The sequence below is a fragment of the Salvelinus sp. IW2-2015 genome, unplaced genomic scaffold, assembly GCF_002910315.2.
Source record: "Salvelinus sp. IW2-2015 unplaced genomic scaffold, ASM291031v2 Un_scaffold1382, whole genome shotgun sequence".
Taxonomy (NCBI): domain Eukaryota; kingdom Metazoa; phylum Chordata; class Actinopteri; order Salmoniformes; family Salmonidae; genus Salvelinus; species Salvelinus sp. IW2-2015.
In genome coordinates, this window is record NW_019942872.1 from 152,130 (window position 1) to 177,168 (window position 25,039).

At 43.2% G+C, this 25,039-nt stretch overlaps 1 pseudogene; it reads left to right on the forward strand.

Moving 5' to 3' along the window:
* The first annotated feature begins 689 nt into the window (after nucleotides 1–689).
* LOC112070644 (neuronal acetylcholine receptor subunit alpha-7-like) lies at nucleotides 690–25,039 on the forward strand (annotated as a pseudogene).

The following is a 25,039-nucleotide window of genomic DNA, read 5'->3' on the forward strand; positions in this document are numbered from 1 at the left end:
ACCCCCCATGGGCCGTGGATAGCAAAGGGCAGCAGAAGTAATAGTGTAATCTATTATACGGTCCCTCTCTTTCTCTCCCTGTCTCAGTTTCTCTCCTCTCCCCTTCCCTGCATCAGCACTTCATGAGAACGAATGAGGAGTGGAGTTTAACTATGCACATTCCTGGGCCCCCATGCAGAGCCCAGCACTTTCTCAATTAGACGAGAGACCATCTGTCCTGCTGATTCAAACCCCCCCCCCCCAACGGAGCTACTTCCCCACCACCCACATCCCAGCCAAAACCACCTCACCTATCTATCACCTCGCTCGCTCACTCACACACAGACTAGTTCTCCCCTCCATCAACTCTCTGCTCCAGTAGACTGTGTATATCACTGTGCGGCACAGACAAATCCGGAGATTGGACCCAAGAGGCATATTTTTATGCACGCACGCACACACACACACTTTGTCAATTAAGATGTTTACACAAATCAATCAGGTGGGGCTATTTTTCTTAAAAAGGTCCCCATCCCTTTTTGTCCTCTCATGCTCTCCTCCTTGGCTCCACCTCCCAGGGAAGCAGAGGGACACGATTAGGGAGGGGGATAAGGAGAGAGAGAGCGCAAAAGAGAGTGGGGGAGAGCTGACTTGTGTCTAGAATCAATCAGTTGTTTTTTTTCTTCCACTCACTCACTGCATTTTTCCAGACGGCATGTGCGAGCTTAGGCTCTGGACCTCATTTCCTACCCCCTATCTCTCTGTCCTGCTCTTTCTGACTAACTCATTCATTCCTTCTCATGCTTTGTGGATGTGAATCAGGGGAATTCCTGCCTCTGAATCCAATCTTCCTGTCCGTGCTGCCTCTCCTCTTATCCCTATATCCAGGACCCTCCAAAGCCGGTCTGTCTCAGCTCCATTAGAAATGTGGTGCTCTGTGGCACTGGTTGTCTGTGGATTCTCTGCTTTGGTCCAGGGTAGGTCTGCCTCTCTATTTACTCTCTCTGACTACATTGCAAGATTAGAGTTACAAAGCCAGAGGGAAAGACTAGGAAAGGATCACTGGAAAGGAGGAGAGGAGGATTGAGAAGTGTCTGTGTATTTTTGTGTTCTCTCAGTGTTTGTGCTCTTGTTTTATGTTGGTCTGTGTGTATATGCCTACCTGTGTGCCTAGTGAATACAGAAGTCTACAGTTATTCAGAACCTGATGTGATGTGGTCCTCAACGTAAAATACATGTTGTCTGTTGCAGGGACGGACAGAAAAAGAAAGAGAGAGAGTTGGTATATAAAGCGAGAGAGATGGGGAGACTTGCTTTATTAGAGAAAACGCTGCAATCATAAATGTCACAACCTCCCTCACTCTTTCACCCTCTATTTCTCCAAAATCTCTGGGGACAGAGTGCAGTATCAATGGGATTGAACCAGCAGGGAACAGACAATTATCAATGGTGGCACGTCAATTGAACACCATTATAGATCTGGTCCGATCTTGCTTCCTTGTTATGTATGGACATGTTGCTGCAACAAAGAGAGCAGAGTAGCTGTAAGCAGCAGGATAGATAGCTTGCTAAGGGAGAGGAGAGTTATTACTACATATCAGAGGCTGCCTGCCCTGCAACTATGTAAAGAGCTACTGAACGTTCCTCAACGCAAAATCGTGAATCATTTCCTGACTGTAACCTTTTGTAGAGATTCTTGTTACTTTCCCGGTGAAAAATGGTTAAAGTCCTCTTGACACGCAGTGGTAAAGGATAATAAAACAGCTAGAAGTACACAGACCACTGACAGAGTGCTTAATATCTGTTTGTACACCAAATGGATCTGAAATGACACGTAACAACTAAACACATATAGGGCAAAATAGTAGGACTAAAGTTATGGGCTAGGTGGTTAAAAGACAAAAGCAAATACACTAGACAAGACAATACCCGAATGGCGCAGCGGTCTAAGGCACTGCATCTCAGTGCTAGTAGGTGTCACTACAGACCCGGGTTCGATTCCAGGCTGTATCACTAGCCGTCATTGGGAGTTCCATAGGGCGGCGCACAATTGGCCCAGCGTTGTCTGGGTTAGGGTTTGGCCGTCATTGTAAATAAAAATGTGTTCTTAACTGACTCGCCTAGTTAAATAAAATAAAAAAGTAATATATAAAAGATGCTGACAAGAATATGCTAAGTCACATCTAAAATATTTAAAATCCACTGACTTTATAGCTGACACACTGGATTGTCAAACGTTTGCCTGCCGACAGTACTTACTTTAGCACCTCTGAACAGTGTCGACAGTCAATCTCATATGTGTTCACACAGCATAGACCTTGACGTCGTCAGCCACTCAGCCTCGTTAAAATACTCCAAACCAGAAGGTGCTGCTTAGTTTATGGTCTAGATTTCAATGTTAGCTAGCTAGCTGCACTAATGTTACTATTTTGTAGAAAGCCCTTGTTGATACTAGCCATATGGTCACAGCTAGGTAACTACCTAGCAAGATGGCGAAGAAACTATTTAATTCACTCTCCATAATCCCATACTGCCAGTGCTAACCCATAGCCAAATGTTTAACTAGCTAGCTAAGGACACTGCTCTAACTCGGAAGCCAACACAGGCAGCTGTTTCATGGAAACTAATCCATTGGGATTTAATTATAATGTCAATACTAGCTAGAGTTGGAGATTGGAGAACACATCGGGAGGGATCTTAGACCATTCCTCCATACAGAATATTTCCAGATCCTTGATATCCTTCATTTGCATTTATGGACTGCCACCTTCAATTCAAACCACAGGTTTGTTCGGAGACTGTTGATTTTGTGGCCAATTAATACTTTTTTTTGTGGGTTTTGATGTCTGTTTAGTGTCAGTGTCTTGCTGGCAGAAGCAACCAGGACCTGGCAGAAGCAACCAGGGTTTTGACAAAAATATCCTGGTAATGTGTAAAGTTCACGATGCTGTTGACCTTAACAATGGCCCCAGGACCAGTGGATGCAAAATAGCCGCATAACATTAAAGGTCCATCCAATTTGACAGTAGGTATAGGGTTAGTTTCTGCATATTAACCTTTCTTTGGACACAAAAGAACTGGTGCTGTGGTCAGATGACATGAAAATAGAGCTCTTTGGAAAGATTCTGAATGGAGGAATGGTCTAAGATCTCTCTAAGATGTGTTCTCCAATCGAATGAAACATTTTAGAAAAAGGCTCATTGCCGATATCCTCGCAAGTTGAGCTATTGAAAGGTATTGAAAACAGGGGTGCTAATAACTATGACCCCTATCTTTTTGAGAATTGTTTTTATTACTTGTTAAACAAAATGTCCCAATTTTGGGGAGAATACAATATATCTCAGTATTTGTATTATGTATTTTATACATTCTTTTTTCCCCATTTTTTTTTCAAGGGTGCCAATAATTTGACCTGACTCTTATCTAAATGAGTCTCCACAACACTATTATGAAGCAGATCCTTTGAACATCATGCCTTATTTAATGATTCACCCACGCTTACTTAAATTTGTAGTGCTTCACGGGTTTTACACTTACGAAACTGCTTGATTATTCATTAGTTAAGCATTGATAAGGTGTGCCTACAACTTTCGCTGAGGTTCCTCTCATCCTCCACTAATTTCCCCGATTCCTCCTCCGCTATTCTTCTTCATCTTTACTTAACCCACATACTTTCCTCTCCTGTCCATGCCCCCTCTTTTGTATATCACCTCGCTTCTGAAATCTTCTACTCTCCTTCTCCCTCTTTCCTTCCATCTCTCTCTGCTCCATTCTTCTCTGTCCATTTTCCTTTCTCCTCCCGCGGGGCAAAAACTGGTTGCGTCAACGTTGTTTTCACATAACTTCAACAAAAACATTTAATGTGATGAAGGTGAATCAATGTGGAGAACTGATTGGATTTGCAGAAAGTCATCAACGTAAGGGGATTTCGCATTTTGTTCACCCAACTTTTAACCTAAATTCAATCAATGACATGGTGACATTTTTTGTTGATTTCCCGTTGCAGTCATGTTAGTTGATAACTCAACCAAATGTAAATCAAAACTAGACGTTGAAATTACGTCTGTGCCCAGTGGGCGGTCCTCTTCACGACCCTTTTTTTTCTCTTCTATATCGCCTTTTCTGAAATCTTTTCTTAAATCTTCTCTCTCTGCTCCCTTCTTCTCCATACATTTTCCCCTTTCCATGGCCCCTCTTGTCTTCATCACCTCTATTCTGAAATCTCCTACTCTCCTTTTCTCTCTTTCTTTCCATCTCCCTCTCCTCCCTTCCTCTCTCAGTGTCGGTTCAGGGCCCTCACCAGAGGACCTTGTTGAAGAACCTTCTGAAGGACTACAATCGAATGGAGAGGCCGGTGGGCAATGATTCACACTCCCTCACAGTCTTCTTCACTATCAGTCTGATGCAGATCATGGATGTGGTAGGGACCAATGTACATATTACATTTATGTTATTTTATCCGTCTGCTTGTCAGTACGTCGACCTGTCTGTTGGTGTCTTCGTCTATACCTGTGCAAACTCTGCTCTGTTAAAGTAAATATTCCACTGCAACTTCAAAAATGACACAGAATTCTTTGAGGCGTGTCTCTCAATATAGCTCCTTGGAATAAGAATTGACTCAAAATGATTTACATATTATAGGATGAGAAGAATCAGGTCCTCACCACTAACATCTGGCTTCGGATGGTAAGCACAGCACAGCTTCAAGTGAACAGCTGTCGGAGTGAGAGTGAATGTATTGTATCCTTCTCAGTGGACCTTCTTAGTTATATATTCAGTTGAAGTTGAATTCAATTGCCATGTCCAATATATCCAGTCTGAGTCTGTCTTCCAGAGCTGGTTTGATCATTATCTTCAGTGGAACCAGACTGAATACCCTGGAGTGAAAAACCTTCGGTTCACAACTGACCAGGTGTGGACACCAGACGTCCTCCTCTACAACAGGTATACCTATGGTCCTATTCATATCGTCATGCAACACATGCATGTGTTTTATGGTTTTAAAACACTACTGTCCAGAGTTTGATCCACCCTTTCCTTTCTCTATCCTCAGTGCAGACGATGACTTTGACTCCTCCTTCAAGACCAACGTGTTGGTCAACTCCAGTGGCTTCGCGGAGTATCTCCCTCCAGGTGAGTCCCTTTCTATTTTTCCTACTCTGTTGATGTTACATACAGTATCAGTCAAAAGTTTGGACACACCTACTCATTCAAGGGATTTTCTTTATTTTGACTATTTTCTACATTGTAGTATAATAGTGAAGACATCAACACTATGAAATAACACATATGGAATCATGTGGTAGCCAAAAAAGTATTAAACAAATCAATATATTTGACATTCTTCAAAGTAGCCACCCTTTGCCTTGATGACAGCTTTGTACACTCTTGGCATTCTCTCAACCAGCTTCATGAGTAATGCTTTTCCAACATTCTTGAAGGAGTTCCCACATATGCTGAGCACTTGTTGGCTGCTTTTCTTCACTCTGCAGTCCAACTCATCCCAAACTATCTCAAATGGGTTGAGGTCGGGTGATTGTGGAGGCCAGGTCATCTGATGCAGCACCATCACTCTCCTTCTTTGTCAAATAGCCCTTACACAGCCTGGAGGTGTGTTGGGTCATTGTCCTGTTGAAAAACGAATTATAGTACCACTAAGTGCAAACCAGATGGGATGGCGTATCACTGCAGAATGCTGTGGTAGCCATGCTGGTTAAGTGTGCCTGGAATTCTAAATAAATCACCAACAGTGTCACCAGCAAAGCAGCCCCACACCATCACACCTCCTCCTCAATGCTTCACAATGGGAACCACACATGTGGAGATCATCCGTTCACCTACTCTACTCTCTGGTTTCTTTGCAGCAATTCGAACATGAAGGCCTGATTCACGCAGTCTCCTCTGAACAGTTGATGTTGATATGTGTCTGTTACTTGAATTCTGTGAAGCATTTATTTTGGCTGCAATCTGAGGTGCAGGTAACTCTAATTAACTTTTCCTCTGCAGCAGAGGTAGCTCTGGGTCTTTCCTGTGGCGGTCCTCATGAGAGCCAGTTTCATCATAGCGCTGGATGGTTTTTGCGACTGAACTTGAAGAAACTTTCAAAGTTCTTGAAATTTTCCTGATTGACTGACCTTCATGTCTTAAAGTAATGATGGACTGTCGTTTCTCTTTGCTTATTTGAGCTGTTCTTTCCATAATATGGACTTGGTATTTTACCAAATAGGGCTATCTTCTGTATACCACCCCTACCTTGTCACAACACAACTGATTGTCTCAAACGCATTAAGGAAAGAAATTCCACAAATTAACTTAAAGACACACCTGTTAATTGAAATAAATTCCAGGGGACGACCTCATGAAGCTGGTTGAGAGAATGCCAAGAGTGAGCAAAGCTGTCATCAAGTGTTTAACATTTCTTTGGTTACTACATGATTCCATATATGTTATTTCATAGTTGTGATGTCTTCACTATTATCCTACACTGTAGAAAATAGCAAAAATAAAGTAGGTGTGTCCAAACTTTTGGCTGGTACTGTATATATACAGTGGGGAGAACAAGTATTTGATACACTGCCGATTTTGCAGGTTTTCCTACTTACAAAGCATGTAGAGGTCTGTAATTTTTATCATAGGTACACTTCAACTGTGAGAGACGGAATCTAAAACAAAAATCCAGAAAATCACATTGTATGATTTTTAAATAATTAATTTGCATTTTATTGCATGACATAAGTATTTGATCACCTACCAACCAGTAAGAATTCCGGCTCTCACAGCCTTGTTAGTTTTTTTTTAAGAAGCGCCTCCTGTTCTCCACTCATTACCCTGTATTACCTGCACCTGGTTTGGAATCGTTACCTGTATAAAAGACACCTGTCCAACACAATCAAACAGATTCCAACCTTCTCCACAATGGCCAAGACCAGAGAGCTGTTGTAAGGACATCAGGGATAAAATTTGTAGACCTGCACAAAGCTGGGATGGGCTACAGGACAATAGGGCAAGCAGGCTTGGTGAGAGAGGAAACAACTGTTGGCCGCAATTATTAGAAAATGGAAAGAGTTTCAAGACGACGGTCAATCACCCTCGGTCTGGGGCTCCATGCAAGATTTCACCTCGTGGGGCATCAATGATCATGAGGAAGGTGAGGGATCAGCCAGAACTACACGGCAGACCTGGTCAATGACCTGAAGAGAGCTGGGACCACAGTCTCAAAGAAACCATTAGTAAACACACTACGCGCCGTCATGGAAAATCCTGCAGCGCACGCAAGGTCCCTGCTTAAGCCAGTGCATGTCCAGGCCTGTTCTGAAGTTTGCCAATGACCATCTGGATGATCCAGAGGAGGCATGGGAGAAGGCATGTGGTCTGATGAGACAAAAATAGAGCTTTTTGGTCTAACTCCACTCGCCGTGTTTTGGAGGAAGAAGAAAGTTATGAGTACAACCCCAAGAACACCATCCACCGTGAAGCATGGAGGTGGAAACATCATTCTTTGGGGATGCTTTTCGCAAAGGGGACAGGAACGACTGCACGTATTGAGGGGAGGATGGATGGGGCCATGTATCGCAGGATCTTGGCCAAACAACCTCCTTCCCTCAGTAAGAGCATTGAGATGGGTCGTGGCTGGGTCTCCACCATGACAACGACCCGAAGCACACACAGCCATGGCAACTAAGGAGTGGCTCCGTAAGAAGCATTCTCAAGGTCCTGGAGTGGCCTAGCCAGTCTCCAGACCTGAACCCAATAGAAAATCTTTGGAGGGAGCTGAAAGTCCGTATTGCCCAGCCGACAGCCCCGAAACCTGAAGGATCTGGAGAAGATCTGTAGGGAGGAGTGGGCCAAAATCCCTGCTGGCAGTGTGTGCAAACCTAGTCAAGAACTACAGGAAACGTATGATCTCTGTAATTGCAAACAAACGGTTTCTGTACCAAATATTAAGTTCTGCTTTTCTGATGTATCAAATACTTATGTCATGCAATAAAATGCAAATTAATTACTTAAAAATCATACAATGTGATTTTAGATTCCGTCTCTCATAGTTGAAGTGTACCTATGATAAAAATTACAGACCTCTACATGCTTTGTAAGTAGGAAAACCTGCAAAATCGGCAGTGTATCAAATACTTGTTCTCCCCACTGTATATATATTATTTTTTTTAACTTTGGTAGTGGCCTTTTCTGTATCAGTGGGTATGTGTGTCTCCCTATCTGTTTTGTATAATCCCTCGTGGACAGACGCACGTAACATAAATGGTTTCATAGTGTCTGTCAATAGACTGTGGGATCACACAACTAACAGAGAACTTTGTTCCGGTGCGCAGATTTTGTCACTGATCATTTGGAAAAATCCCGATTTCGCAGGTGTTTGCATCTTTTGAATTTCTGAAGGGGAGGGGACATTTGGCCCAAAGACTTGTCCATAACTTGCAGACGGAGAGGAGTGGAGCTACCGATCTGCTTCTGCTGTTCGTTCTAATATCTTTTCTAACACATCTGCACCAAGAACTTAATTTAGCATCTGACGCAATTACGCAAGATTTTAGTTCTGGGTTTCCGATTATTCTTAATTATGACATCAATATTTGAAGCAGCATCCTCAGCTACTGTAGCAACAAATCCCAATGTGCAGTGTTTCTTCTATATGGGAGATATTTACCCCTCTCATATTTTAAGACCACATTGGTTGAATCCTCTCAGACCTCCCCCAACCCCACATTAAAGACTTCTGGGATCCAGTCCCTTGTGCCAGACTAAACCAAAATGGCCTTTTGAAGTCAAGTCAAGGAATGGGTGCAAAGAAATTCCATCATTTCTTATTCAGTGGATATGTTTATTTATAAGGTGTTGTATGTAAACACAGTTGGCTAATTAAATGTTGTCAGAAGGGGTGATATGGGGCTGTGTCCCAAATTGCACCCTATTCCCTATATAGTGCGCACATTTTAACCAGGTCCCATAGGGCGCTGGTCGAAGTAGCGCACTACGTAGGGAATAGGGTGCCATTTGGGATGAAATCATGATGATGATGTGCATGGAGAATTGGGACTGCGACACACACAGGAATGCTATAATGTACAGAATATCAAAGATCTGATCTGACCTCTCATCATAAAAGTAATTACTGGGGTCCATTTGGCCTCCATTTGGTCTGGAGATAAAAGACTATGGGCTCTGTATGCCAGGGAGGGTTTGGGAGCTTGACTCCTGGGTAAATAATTCAAAAGCAGCAACCCTCTGGAGCTCTCGTGGTTTTTAAAATGTTTAGAAATTGTTTTCATAGCTCAGATGAGATATATGATATAGAACTTTAGGTGGATGGTAACGTTTGGAAATAGTTTTCATATATAGCTCCGCTATGATGCATGGTGTATTGGCAGGATGGTGTCTTAGGCTGGTTCCCAAATGGCACCCTATATAGGGAATACGGTGCCGTTTGGGACAAACACTAAGGGAAAGGAAGGAAATAGGTTTTTGAAGGCTGGGGTGATCCATCTTGTTTCCTGTGTAGAGGTTGTTTTTCAAGGGATTCTCCAGAGTTTTAAGATATATTTTTCGACATGTTGCAGTTTGAGGATATTTTGTGTCAAGGAAGGTTGCTTGTCGGATCGGCTTTTAGAGTAACCTAATTATTAGCTTAGAGGATCTGTTACAGAGCTGCAGGAGAGCAGTGAATTACAAATGGAAGTAAATGTAGCTTTTAGCTAATCAGTTTAGTTTTAGGTTGAATGAATCTAGAGAAAACAATAAGTTATTACAGAGCCCTTACCACAGCACAAAGAGGTGAATTGTATATTGGACTGTTCATTGTTGACAATTTCACGGCTCAGAGACTATAAAGCAATGCCATTATGAGCGGGAAAAAAACAACTATTGAATGAAACTACATTTGAAATCTTGCATTGGGAATTTGATATGTGAAGTGACTAAGTTTTATAATTAATGCTGGATTTAATTTGGTTTGATTGTCAACTTCTAAACCATTAAAATAGCTTTTCAGACCCTTCTCTGTTTTTCTAAAGCTTAATTTGCATGTCTTGTGACTCATAATGAATATTTTTGTGTGCTGTTTGGAAGACTACTTTGGCATTTTGGTTGTGTGCACTACTGGAAAACTCTACAGGCTTGATTTGTTCATTTCAGTTTTTACTTTGCCACCGATCTCTCTGTGCATCGATTGTGTAGTACTTTGTGTGTCTGTGTGTGTGTGTGGTTCTGTATAATGAAAAAATGGATCTGATTATAGTCTGGATAAGCTGTCTGCAGAGTCGAGATCAGTGTCACTTTCTATATGGCACTCTCTGGGTACGTCCCACCAATATATCTCCTTTCTCCTGAAGTGTAGACTCATTCACTACTTCCCATAAATCTAAAAGCATTGGATTGGTGGCGGCAGGGGCCAGGCTAGAGGGAATTTACACCAGTCATTTCCTTTAAAATCAGTGAAGGGAAGTGAACAAGTGCAATATGGTAAGAGGGAGAGATAATTGGGACGTAGTCATTCACTCTTGTACTGTTGTCATGTTTAACTGTGTCATGTTAAACTGTTGTCATGTTTAACTGTTGTCATGTTTAACTGTGGTTAAGCACTCCTCCAGAGTGCTTACAAATAGGTGCCAGAACAAGAAGATACAGTATGTGCAAAGTAACATTTTTGAACAACAAGTAAAATGGCTATAATTTGCTCTCACAATCTCCCACTGTATGGATGTCTACACAGTGTACGAAACATTAGGAACACCTTCCTAATATTGCCCTCAGAACAGTCTCAATTTGTTGGGGCATGTACTCTACAAGGTATCGAAAGCGTTCCGCAGGGACGCTTCCCACAGTTGGGTCAAGTTGGCTGGATGTCCTGTCCGGGTGGTGGACCATTCTTGATACACATGGGAAACTGTTGAGCGTGAAAAACCCATCAGCGTTGCAGTTCTTGACACACTCAAACCGGTACTACCATAACCCATTCAAAGGCACTTCAGTCTTTTGTCTTGCCTATTCACCCTCTGAATGACACGCATACACAATCCGTATCTCAATTGTCTCAAAGCTTAAAAATCCCTCTTTAACCTGTCTCCTCCCCTTCATCTACACTGATTGTAGTGGATTTAACAAGTGACATCAATAAGGGATCACAGCTTTCACATGGATTCACCTGGTCAGTCTATGTCATTGAAAGAGCTTCTTAATGTTTTGTACACTCAGTGTATATCTCCTACATGTCACTCTTTGCATCCCTTTTATCAATCTCTTTCCCTGTATGTCAGGGATTTTCATGAGCACATGTAACGTGGACGTACGTTGGTTCCCCTTCGACATCCAAAAGTGTGAGATGAAGTTTGGCTCGTGGACGTACGATGGCTGGCTGATGGACCTACAAATGAACGAGGCCGACATCTCTGGGTACATGTCCAACGGGGAATGGGACCTAGTGGGTGAGTGGGATTGGACTGCCCTCCTACATTTCTGTTATCAATTGCTCAATTTAAATTGTCAACTAAGCTAGAACTTTTATGAAAATTCCCACTTTATTCTGTCCCTTACTTTTTTCTCTTTTTTTCTCACCTCACTCAAGGAGTGCCAGGCACTCGTAGCGAGGTGTTCTATGACTGCTGTAAGGAGCCCTACCCCGATGTGACGTTCGTTGTGACCATCCGCCGGCGCACTCTCTACTACGCTCTAAACTTGCTCATCCCCTGTGTCCTGCTATCCTCCATGACCCTGCTTATCTTCCTACTGCCTGCCGACTCTGGGGAGAAGATCTCTCTGGGTGAGCAGAGAGGAGAACATGATCCAAGAGTGATAGAATAGACTAACCTTATTTAGGTTAGGAACATAGAGAGGAGAGGATGGTGGACAGCAGCATGGAGAGGAGAAGAGGAAATGACTTAGAGAGTATAGGGAGGAATAAGAAAGGATGTGGGGGAATAATGGTGACGGGGAAGAAAAGATGACAGGGGAGGGAAAGTAGATTGATTCTAGTCAAGGGATGAAAAACTAAAGAGTGGAGGAAACAAAGAAGACCTAGAAAAGTTTTTGGGGAATGTGTAAAACGTTTTAACCTGATTTGAGGATGCATTACAGTGCATTGTATTACTGGAAAAGATGCATAATCCCTCACCAACACAGCCAATTAACTATTGATGTAATTAAGCCCAGGAATCGATTAGGGAGAGAGAGCTTACATACACAGCCTTCCAGGAATTCAGCTTGACACCATGCTTTTGATGAACGGTTTTTAAGGATTCGGTGCCAAGATACAAGCCTGGCTGATAACCGGTTATGTTTGTACACACAAGCTATGTACCCAATACCCACCGTGGTGTGGAGAGGCAGTTTTCTTTTAAACTCTCATACGAATCTCAATGTATAAGGGTAGAAATGCACCAAGTTTTTGCCTTGGCGCTGATTGATTATCACCCCCAAAAATATTCCCCCAGGGAAGTTGAGACCTCTTTCTGTTTAGTTTGAAAACTAACAGTTGTAAAGCAAGAGGGCAGCGCTCACAGGCTATTTGTATGTGTGGGTGTTTCAGCGAGACGAACGTAGAGGGAACAAACCAGTGTAAAAGCACAGCCCCCTTCATTATTGAGGCACTATCTGCGGCCCAAATGGCACCTTATTCCCTTTATAGTCTACTACTTTTGACAAGGGCCTGGTCAAAGTAGTGCACTACATGGGGAATAGGGTGCCCAACATCAAAAGGAGCCTCCAGAATCGCTGAACGTCAGAGGACTTAGAGTTTGGTATCAACCAGGCTTGCCAAGATAAGCATATGGCCTAAATGAGAGCCACTGTCCATCTCTTCTGTGACATTCTTAAAAGTTAAATTCTAGACATTTCCTCTCGACCCTTGAAGTGACACGTTTGTTTAATCTATTGAGCGAACAGGGCCGACTCACTTGAAAAGATGTTTGTTTTATCGGCTTGCTTCTGCCACGGTACCAGTTATGCCAAGAAAAGCACTTGGTAAAATGTGGGGGAAAAAAAAAAGTGGGACAGAGGTAATGGGAGGAGAATGAAGATTAATCTGGTGAATGAAGAGTGAGATGGGGAAGAGAGAGGGAGCATAGACAGCGGTGGTAGATGGATTGCTTATATAGGGTAAGCATATGTGTGGGTTAGAAGTAAGGTCTACTAAGGGCAATCTGAAGAAGAGGGAATGGTCCAAAAAGTAATTCACTTTGAGTATATTACTCTGTCACACTTGCAATTTGCATCAGATCGAACCAAATCTACTCAATAGAAGTTGAAATCAATTACGTGGCTTGACTGGCAAAGAACATAAATATTTGCTCAAGCGAGATGCTATTAAGGTTTATTCTTACAAATTGTGGATTTCTGGAGGCTCGCCCGGGATCAAACCTGAATTGACGCACAGATGTTAATAAATGTGTGATAAGTGTGAAGAGTGGTGTGTGTTATAGTTGTACTGAGTAGCACACACATTTTATTACCCGCCATGTCAGTTAAAATGGAGATTGTGCTGCAGGCAGCCACTCACGTTTTATACATTTTCAATATCTTCCTCTCTCTGTTTCAGGTATCACTGTGCTGCTCTCGCTCACTGGGTCTTCATGTTACTGGTGGCAGAGATCATGCCAGCCACTTCAGATTCCATCCTCTCTATAGGTGTGTTCTCATACAGTTTTGTTGTTTGACTCTGTACTCCAGCAACTTTGGATTTGAAATGATACAAATGACTATGAGGTTAAAGTGCAGACTGTCCAAGCTTTAATTTGAGTGTATTTTTTATCTATTTCGAAATTACAGCACTTTTTGTGCATAGTCCGCCCATTTTAAGTGGACCATACACTTATATATGTATTAAAGAGAAAGAAAATTTGTTGGATGCATTTGCTGTTTGTTTCAGATTATTTTTGTGCCTAATAGAATTAATTCTAAATAATGTATTGTGTCATTTTGGAGTCACTTTTGTCAATAAGAATAGAATATGTTTCTAAATACTTCTACATTAATGTGAATGCTACCATGCTACAGATAATCGTGAATGAATCATGAATAATGATGAGTGAGAATGTTAGAGGCACAAATACTTATCCCCAAGACATGCTAACCTCTCACCCTTACAATAACATGGGAGGTTACATTTTATGGGGGTATGATATTTGTGCGTCTGTAACGTTCTCAACATCATTATTCACGATTCATTCAGGATTATCCGTAATCATGTAGCATCCACCATTAATGTCGAAGTAAACCAAAGTGCTGGAGTATATAGCCAAAACAACATGTAACTGTCATAATACTTTGGGAGCTCACTGTATGTGTGTAGAGTGTAGTGTGTGTGTGTGTGTGTTTGAAATAATTGTCCCAAATGTTGGTTAGGCACTGGTGATCTAACCATCTGTTTTGTCCTTAATTGTAATTGACTAAATAAATCGTAAAGATTCAATGCTGGAAATGATGTACAGTGAGCTCACTGCACGGTGAGCTCACTGCAGCCAGACAGATGAGTTGCACCCTTTGACTACTAAAACACAATCCAGCCCATTAAAGCCCAAGAAAATGTAATGATCAGCAAGAAAACCACTGTTAGCATTATATGTATTAAAATGGCTTGCTCTCTCTACTCTAATTGTTTTCTATTGAATGTCACTCTCTTTCACTGCCCACCCTTTCAGGACAGTACTTTGCCAGTACTATGATCATTGTTGGGATGTCAGTCATAGCTACAACGGTGGTGCTGCAGTATCATCACCACGACCCAAACGGAGGCCAGATGCCTAAATGGGTAAGGCCAGACCTCATGCTGTCCAAAGACAGTTACATTTGACATTTTAGTCATTAAGCAGACGCACGGAGCAATTAGGGTTAAGTTCCTTACTCAAGGGCACAAACAGATTTTCCACTTAGGAGGCTCGGGATTCAAACCAGCGACTTTTCAGTTACTGGCCCAATGCTTTTAACCGCTAGCCTACCTGCCACCAGTCATTACTAACTGTGAGCATTTCCCATAGAAAAAAACACGCGCTCTTAGCGCCATGCGCTCACCCATCAAACCTTCCATGGCTGATCTCCTGGTATACCACAATGAAACAGTTTTTACCCTATTATGGCTAATGCTATCAAGATAACTCTTGGTTTGCCATACTCCTTTGGTATAGCCATTTCCTTGTTGCAACTGGCCAAACACTTGTGGGTCGTTATTGAATTGTAGTGGCATTTGGGCATGGAATTTTGATGTAATTTAAAATGTATTTGGGTCCATCTTCCACTTCTAAATCAACTAATATGGTAGCTTAATTAATTTAAATCCTTTGTACCATTATGATAACATTGCACCACCAGTAGGAGTAGTGACGGTAATACCAAAGACAAATTTGAGGTAATTGAGAATTTTCTTAAATCGAAGCAAAATATGCTCAAATCTAAGGTCATTAACCCTTTAAAAATGATTTACTAAAGTGATATGATTAATCATTTTGGTGGGGCTTTACCTAGCAAAGACTTGTAGATGACCTGGAGACAGTGGGTTTGGCGACGAATATGTAGTGAGGGCCAGCCAACGAGAGCATACAGGTCGTAGTGGTGGGTAGTATATGGGGCTTTGGTGACAAAACGGATGGCACTGTGATAGACTGCATCCAGTGGGCTGAGTAGAGTGTTGGAGGCTATTTTGTAAATGACATCGCCGAAGTCAAGGATCGATAGGATAGTCAGTTTTACGAGGGTATGTTTGGCAGCATGAGTAAAGGAGGGTTTGTTTGCAAAATAGTAAGCCGATTCTAGATTTAATTTTGCATTGGAGATGCTTAATGTGAGTCTGGAAGGATAGTTTACAGTCTAACCAGACACCTAGGTATTTGTAGTTGTCCACATATTCTAAGTCAGAACTGTCCAGAGTAGTGATGCTAGTCGTGCGGGAGGGTGTGGGCAACAATCAGTTGAAGAGCATGCATTTAGTTTTACTAGCATTGAAAAGCAGTTGGAGGCCATGGAAGGAGTGTTGTATGGCATTGAAGCTTGTTTGGAGGTTTGTTAACGCGGTGTCCAAAGAAGGGCCAGATGTATACAGAATCTTGTCATCTGCGTAGAGGTGGATCAGAGAAACACCAGCAGCAAGAGCGACATCATTGATGTATACAGAGAAAAGAGTCGGCCCGAGAATTGAACCCCGTGGCACCCCCATAGAGACTGCCAGAGGTCCGGACAACAGGCCCTCCGATTTGACACACTGAACTCTATCTGAGAAGTAGTTGGTGAACCAGGCGAGGCAATCATTTGAGAAACCAAGGCTATTGAGTCTGCCGATAAGAATGCGGGGATTGACAGAGTCGAAAGCCTTGGCCAGGTCGATAAAGACGGCTGCACAGTACTGTTTTTTATCGATGGCGGTTATGATATCATTTAGGACCTTGAGCGTGGCTGAGGTGCACCCATGACCAGCTCGGAAAGCAGATTGCATAGTGGAGAAGGTACGGTGGGATTCGAAATGGTCGGTGATCTGTTTGTTAACTTGGCTATCGAAGATTTTAGAATGGCAGGGCAGGATGGATATAGGTCTATAACAGTTTGGGTCTAGAGTGTCTCCCCCTTTGAAGAGAGGGATGACCGCGGCAGCTTTCCAATCTTTGGGGATCTCAGACGATACGAAAGAGAGATTGAACAGGCTAGTAATAGGGGTTGCAACAATTTCGGCAGATAATTTTAGAAAGAGAGGGTCCAGATTGTCTAGCCCAGCTGATTTGTAGGAATCCAGATTTTGCAGCTCTTTCAGAACATCAGCTGTCTGGATTTGGGTGAAGGAGAAGGGGGGGGGCTTGGGCAAGTTGCAGAGGTTGCTGAGCTGTTGGCCGGGGTAGGGGTAGCCAGGTGGAAAGCATGGCCAGCCGTAGAAAAATGTTGATTGAAATTATCGATTAACGTCGATTTATCGGTGGTGACAGTGTTTCCTAGCCTCAGTGCAGTGGGCAGCTGGAAGGAGGTGCTCTTATTCTCCATGTACTTTTGGAATTAGTGCTACAGGATGTAAATTTCTGTTTGAAAAAGCTAGCCTTAGCTTTCCTAACTGACTGAGTTTGATTGTTCCTGACTTCCCTGAAAAGTTGCATATCGTGGGGGCTATTCGATGCTAATGCAGAACGCCACAGGATGTTTTTGTGCTGGTCAAGGGCAGTCAAGTCTGGGGTGAAGCAAGGGCCATATCTGTTCTTAGTTCTATTTTTTTGAACGGGGCATGCTTATTTACGATGGCGAGGAAAACACTTTTAAAAGAGCAACCCGGCATCCTCTACTGACGGGATTAGGTCAATATCCTTCCAGGATACCCGGGCCAGGTCGATTAGAAAGAACTGCTCGCTGAAGTGTTTTAGGGAGCGTTTGACAGTGATGAGGGGTGGTCGTTTGACCACGGACCCATCATGCATGCAGGCAATGAGGCAGTGATCGCTGAGATCCTGGTTGATGACAGCATAGGTGTATTTAGAGGGAAAGTTGGTCAGGATGATATCTAAGAGAGTGCCCATGGTTACGGATTTAGGGTTGTACCTGGTAGGTTCCTTAATAATTTGTGTGAGATTGAGGGCATCTAGCTTAGATTGTAGGACGGCTGGGGTGTTAAGCATATCCCAGTTTAGGTCACCTAACAGCACGAACTCTGAAGATAGATGGAGGGCAATCAATTCACATATGGTATCCAGGGCACAGCTGGGGGCTGAAGGGGGTCTATAACAAGCGGCAACGGTGAGAGACTTGTTTCTGGAAAGGTGGATTTTTAAAAGTAGAAGCTTGAATTGTTTGGGCACAGACCTGGATAGTATGACAGAACTCTGCAGGCTCTCTCTGCAGTAGATTGCAACTCCGCCCCCTTTGGCAGTTCTATCTTGTCGGAAGATGTTATAGTTAGGGATGGAAATTTCAGGATTTTTGGTGGTCTTCCTAAGCCATGATTCAGACACGGCTAGGATATCACGGTTGGCGGATAAATGGACAGTTAATTGGATAATCACAGCTGAGTGAAATAGCACAGAATTGCAAACATTGTTAATCTCCAATCAACATTAAATAACCCTAAACCGAGGAACTGTCTCTCTCGCCATCTCTCTAATAGGAGTACAATCTCCATAACTTCACCTACTCAGTGTATAAATTCCAGCGGCATAACCCTCTAATTCAATTAGGCACACCTATTTAGTAACGGGTCGGACCCCCCCCTTTGCATCCTGAACACCCTGAATTCTCCTGGTTATGGAAACATTGCTCAATAGGTATCATGGGACCTAATGTGTGCCAGGAAAACATTCCATATACACCTGTATCGTTGACACCAGGCAGGATGGGGCCATGTTGCTTACGCCAAATCCTGACTCTGCCATCAGCATGATGCAACAGGAACCGGGATTCGTTGGACAAGGGGATGTTTTTCCATTCATCAATTTTCCAGTGTTGGTGATCGTGTGGCCACTGGAGCTAAAAACAAGCTTCTTGTTTTTAGCTGACAGGGGTGGAACGCGGTGTGGACGAGTTGTGCGTTCCGAGACGCCGTTCTGCACCCCACTGTTGTACTACGCCATTTTTTTGCCTGTTTGTGGCCCGCCTGTTCGCTAGCACGATTCTTGCCATTCTCCTTCGAACTCTCATCAACAAGCTGTTTTTGCCCACAGGACTGCCGCTGACTGGATGTTTTTTGCTTGTCGCACCATTCTCGGTAAACCTTAGAAACTGTTGTGAGTGAAAAGCCTAGGAGGCCGGTTGTTTCTGAGATACTGAAACCGAAGCGCATACCATGTGCTCAAAGTCACTTAGGTTACTAGTTTTGCCCATTCTAACGTTCAATCGAACAGTAACTGAATGCCTCGATGCCTGCTTTATATAGCAAGCCACGTGACAGTCTGTAAGAGCGCGCCACTGAGTGTATATAAATCAAGGAAGCAGCGGAATTGTCTGTGTTCTCAAAACTTGCATTCAGAATGCAGATCGGCATTTCATATTTTTTTCCTAGCCTCTCTCCACTTTAAATATATTATGCACATTGATAACTTGCTAGAAAACGTATTCGCCAACTAATGTATAATAGTAGCAGCAGACAGTAGCAATTGGAGCAAAACATGCAAGAAGAAATTATCAAGCGATAAAAAGCAAGTGAACCGAGAGAATACATGTCAAAGTATTACTGTGAAGCTTTGTGATTGGTTCACCCAGGTGAGCGTTGTCCCAAAGCCGGGACTAGTTGAACGGCTGGCTCGGTTTTCACAGAGCCATAGGCAGAATTTAAGAAAATACCGCAGCAATGACTAGTTCTCGAGGAGGGTTTTAATGTACCACGTTTTTTACCCCATAGCCCTTTCAGATATAAAAAGAAAAGACGGTATGTAAGACTGGTTTTGGTTAAAAGGATAAAAGATATGTAAGGAGGAGACAGATGCCGGTGTCTAACTTTAATTCCGTGGTTAGAATTTAAATAAAGCTTTATATCCCCCAAAAGGTAATTGAAAAATTCCTGCCTTAGGCAATTTTCTCATTCTTGTGCTCATGAAAGTAGCGTTGAATACTAAAGGTCAAGTTGAATATACCAGCATCCGCACACACAATCCACTGTGTCAAGCTTTAACTGGCTGAAAGGTTTCCCCCCAAGTGTATTACCAAGTGCACTACCCTTTGTAAGTGTAGGTGTATTCCTCACTAGATGCGTTTTCCTCCCTTCCTATGTATCTATATTATAACATCCTTCTCTGATTGATTCTCCCTTTTCTTCCTTTCAGGTTAATGTGGTCCTACTGCAGTGGGTAGCATGGTTCCTACGTATGAAGCGCCCAGGGGAGAGTGATGACCCAGAGCGACCACCCTGCACCCCCCACCTACGGCGCTGCTCTTCAAGCTCCCAGAGCGGTAGCATCCCTAACCCTCCAGACCCCACGCTCAACCCACTGCACCCCCAGAACCTGGCCCCTCTCCAGGCTGGCCGCCTGCACACGGGTCAACCCCACCTTCACGCCCAGTCCAGCGCCAACAACAACGGAAACCTGCTCTACATTGGCTTCCAGAACCTGGACGACCCCCCACTGCTCCCAGACCACATCCAGAGTTACAGCATCTCAGCCGGGCCTCCTCGAGTTGCAGGCAGCCCCCCTCCACCACCCCCCACCCCCAACGAGGACACTGTGGGCTGCCCTAGCACCATTTCCAGTGGCGGTACCTTTGGAATAGGGGTTGGAGGACAGTACTCGGGAGGGGGTATAGGTGACCCCCAGCTCCAGGCTATTCTGGAGGAGGTGCGTTACATGGCGGACCGCTTCCGTGAACAGGATGAGACAGAGAGCGTGGCCGACCAGTGGAAGTTTGCGGCAGCTGTCATTGACCGGCTCTGCCTGGTGGCCTTCAGTATGTTCAACATCATCTGCACCATCGCCATCCTCATGTCCGCTCCCAACTTTGTCGAGGCTGCCTCCAAGGACTTCTTCTGAGGAAGAAGAGGATGGGGCAGAGGAGAAGAGAAAGAATGAGGGAGAAGAGATGTAGGGGAGAAAGAGCAGGAAGTGGAATGATTTTGGGCTTAGTCCAAGAGGGCTATTGTCAGGGACCCTCCTGTCAAGATGAGGGGGGTTCTTTGGAGATGCCTATAGAACATCTCAAGATGTTCTCTTGAAGTCTATCAATGACCTCTGATGAAATGGAACAGGATGGGGTGCGATGAGTTTATGGGCGAAGAATCCAAAAAGGCATGGTTCAACGACTGTACAGGGTGAAGTAAATTGTACTGAATTATGAGGCTTTTTCAAAGACCTTTAAGAAGTGAAGGTGAACAGGAAGGGCAATAAGAAAAGTGGAGCATGGGATAATTCAACCTGAGATTGGGAAGATTGCAGTACTTACAGAAAGAGAGAGAGGGAAATAGACAGATGGATAGGGCTGTTTTATTTGATGTCAAATCCCAGAAAAGAAAAAAAGGTAAAGAAAGACTGCATCATTTACTGAAACAGGGGACCAGGAGGGAGGGGGAGAGACCGACTTTTACAAGGAATGAGTGTGTGAACAGACAGAGGTTTTCCCTGGAGACAGTGAAGGCGGGAGGGTCAAACAAACTGAACTTGGCCTTGTCTCTGAGATAGACAGAGGAACCAAGCGGATTAGAGGAATGAAAATAATCTCTAATCTTTCATTCTGTCATTTGTTTCATGGGCATCAAATTGAAAGGCCTTAAATATAAAAACATGCAGCCGATTTCCGATCAGTTGAGGCACTAAATGAATTCCCATTTAACAGCCCCATTTCCTTCCCCAGGCCTTATCTTATCAGTGGGTTGCCAGTGTATACCAATCTCCACTTTTTGTCCTACGGTGTGTAGCACTACTTGTGATTGGGCAACTGCATTAGTGTGTAATCAGTGTAATTGCCAGTAATTGTGTTACAGTGGAGGGTCGATCCAATAATGACCCATCAAACAGTCACCTAATAGAATTTGGCAGGTCCTAATAGAGAAGGCTGATCTCATTGAGCTCCAGTGAAATCTTAATATACTGTATGTGAGGTCAGCAACTTTAAGAGGAACGTGAAGGAAAGTGATCCTCAAACCTCAAGATGAATACACAAATGACTTGGATGATTGGAATGACACTCATTTTTATATTGCACAATATGGTTGACAATTGATGGGAGTTTTATTTTTCGATATTTTCATATTTTCCAAATTCAACATATACTTACTAAAATATATTTCCTATCGTTATTTTAAAGACCTGAGACAGCTCCCTGGAAGATCTCACATCTCTCGCTCGCTCTATAAACTTGACGCATCTCCTCCCTTCAGTGGAAACCTCAAGCTGGGAGTAGGACCGACTCTCTGGCACACACATGTATAGAAACATTTCCCATCCCGAAATAAAGTATTATTTTTTTACCATCCTTGCCTTCCTCAACGGACACTGGTGCTGATATACGCAAGAGAAAAATGACAGGGGGGCAGAGAAAGTGCTGACATGCAGCGCGCGCCGGACAGGGTTTTAATTGATTACTCCTTCAGGAAGAGAGGAGGGAGGAAGGAAGGAGGGGGTAGACAGGCCATGCTCGGTAATTCAATGGATTTATAAGAGAGGACCAGGGAAATAGCCGCTCGACAAAGCATAACTCAGTCACACAATAACGCAAAATATGTAGTATATTAATAGTACATTTTGGTAAATGCACATTTTCAATGTCAAATGGGTTAGCATCTATTGACTGGGATGCTCATTATGTGTCTCTGACATTGTGTAAGTTTCAGGCATATGTGGTTCTCTCTCCAGTCCATACAGTATCTGTTTTTTTCTGTCAGTATAATCAACACTCTTGTTCTCTTTCACTCACTCTATTCATCTCTTTCCCCCTCCCATACATCTCTATTTTTCTTTCTTTATCTCTCCCTCTGTGTGTGTAGTCAGTGTTTGAGTTTTAGCATGTTACTCAGTGTCAGACGGATGGAGAGGCTATATTTATCGAGGCAGTTCTCCTACTGCAGGTTGTCTGACTGGGTAATTCTCCCTTTCTATCCTCTTTCCGAGGCACTGGGGTCGGCAAATGTGCAGCGTTGGCACTCTGAGCTCTCAGATTTACTGGGTTCACTCAGATGGAAAAAGAAGAGAGTAGATGAGGGGAGAATGTGTGTGTGTGTGCTGTTTGTGTGTAGAGGAATGTGTGCTTGCATGTGTAAGCTTCGAATCAAATTGTTTTTTCTGTCTCTCAGTTAATGAGCAGTTGGAGCCAAGGCCCTCTCCGCGGCGAGAGATTTTTCTCAAGGCGGCCAATAGAAGTGTACACGCCTGGAAAGATTGTTTTGAGTATGTGTGAATGGGCGCTGCAATTTCACATTAAAAAGGCACATTACTGCAGTGCACGGGCGGAATGAAAACCTACAGCTTGAATAGAGACCTAAAACACATGCCTGTGGCAGGCACACTTAGATAAACACCAGTCACACACAACTGTTAATACTGCACACACCATTTACATAGCACACAAACACATCCATTACACACACACACTGAATACACAGGGCTTGTAGGTCAACAACCTTATAAATTGCACCCTCTCAGCACCCCCCACCGTTTGCTCAGTTTCCCTAAGACAGTTCTGTATAATACGGCCATATTCTCAATGTTGTGCGGCTGATCAATGCCTTTTCATTACCGGCCGGACGGAAGCGCTGACGTGAGGTAGAGCGCGGCAGACCTGCTCAGGACCGTGATTAATGCTTGTACCCGCCCAGTCCCACCTGGGGATGCATCGTTAACCTTGATTAAATATGTGTCCCAAATTTCAGCCTACACCCTCTTTGGGCCCATATGGCTCTGGTCAAAAGTGGTGAACCATGTAAGGAAAAGGGTGCCATTTGGAATACAACCTAAGCCTGCCAAGCCACATTCACTCACCGAGCTGACTGTCATTCAGCTGTCCCAGACCTCTGAGGTCACAAGGTTAAGTGGCCAGCTGGTCGCGGGCGATTAGTGAGCCAACGAAGGGACTGTAGTCTGGCCGTAAGTCAAAATTGGGCAGTTTCCGAGGTGGACTGAAACATGGGGCAGTTGATTTTTATACTGTGTGTCTTTGTTGATTAAGTCCGGAACATTATTCTTTAGGTAGAAATGGACTTGCAGATGGAGAGAATCTCACCTGGAACAGCTAGGTTGGTCAGGGTTTCAAAGTGTACGTGGGTTGAATTCAATTGTAGCTCAGACTTCCTTGATCAATGTGAAATAAATAAAACAGAAATTAAGAGAATCAAATGAAAATTGTTCATGAACTAATGAAATGTTGAACTCCAACTGAAGACAAAAGTACCTGCTTTATCACCGATAACCTAACCAGGTAAAAACATAATTCCCTATATAGTGTACTACTTTTGACCAGGGCCCATTGGCCTAAAAAGTACTGCAAAATGGTTTGCCGTTTAGACAGGCAGCCCAATATTTTGCCCAATTATTGGCAAAAGACCAGAATTGGCCTGCCTGTGAGAATGCAGCTTTTGTAGTGAATAGAGTGCCATTTGGGACTCAGTCAGGGACTTCATTGGTGTCCATTACAACTGGGGTGCCAGGTTTGACATACAGCTGCAACCTCTCGATTAGAGCCGCACTGTGGGCTGTTGTAATCTCCTAAATAATGTCCCGAGCCCTATATGAATCTACCTGAACAAACCAAATTCCTCTACCATAATGAGAAATTCAAATAAGCCATTTGTTAAGGCTAAAGGGGAGCGATCAAGGATAAATTCCAGATAATTTATGTAACCTTTTATTTTGCTCAGGTAAGAGTCCATTTCACCTTTGCTTGTGCTAGCAGACTGACTGACAGCACAATAAAGACCTTTGCATGGAGTGCCCATTGGACATTTATTATTTGTCAGTGCTCTTTAACTATAAGTCTTTTTGCCTCTTCAGTCCAGGGTGCATTGCATGGTGCCGTTGCGAATGTCAGGCTCCACTCTGAGAGGCACATCGATCTGCAGGTTGAACATGGTGAGATTGTAGACTCCTAAATTGATAATTCAGTTTTAGGCGATATTACAGTTAACTAGTCCCTTCACATGGTGATATTGACTTTGGTATTGTGTGTAGCTACATTTGCTGGCTAGCCCATAAAGAGAGCATTGCATTGTGGGTTTTGTAGTGGACTTGAGCTGCAACAGATTTTCACATTGCTACCAACCTTATAAACAACAAATTTAAACATTTGTTCACAAATATTGTTCTCACATAAGTTATAGGAATTAGTTATTTTGGGTGGATTTTACCTTTAACATTCAGTGTGCGTGCACGTGTTTAACCATACTTGTGGGGACCTCAAGTACCCACAAGAATAGTAAACTAACAAATATTAGACCAACTGGGAAAATGTTGTCGGTCCCCAAGGAAAAATACTATTTCTATGGGGTTTAAGGGTTAGAATTAGTGTTGAGTTAGAATTTCGGTTAAGTTTAGGAAAAATAGGATTTTGAATGTGAATCAATTGTATGTTCCCACAAGGTTAGTAAAACAAGACTGAGTGTGTATGTGACCACAATCAATTAGTATTTTCCCTAGGGATGAACAGGAAGTACAGTAAACAAAACATTTGGAACACTTTT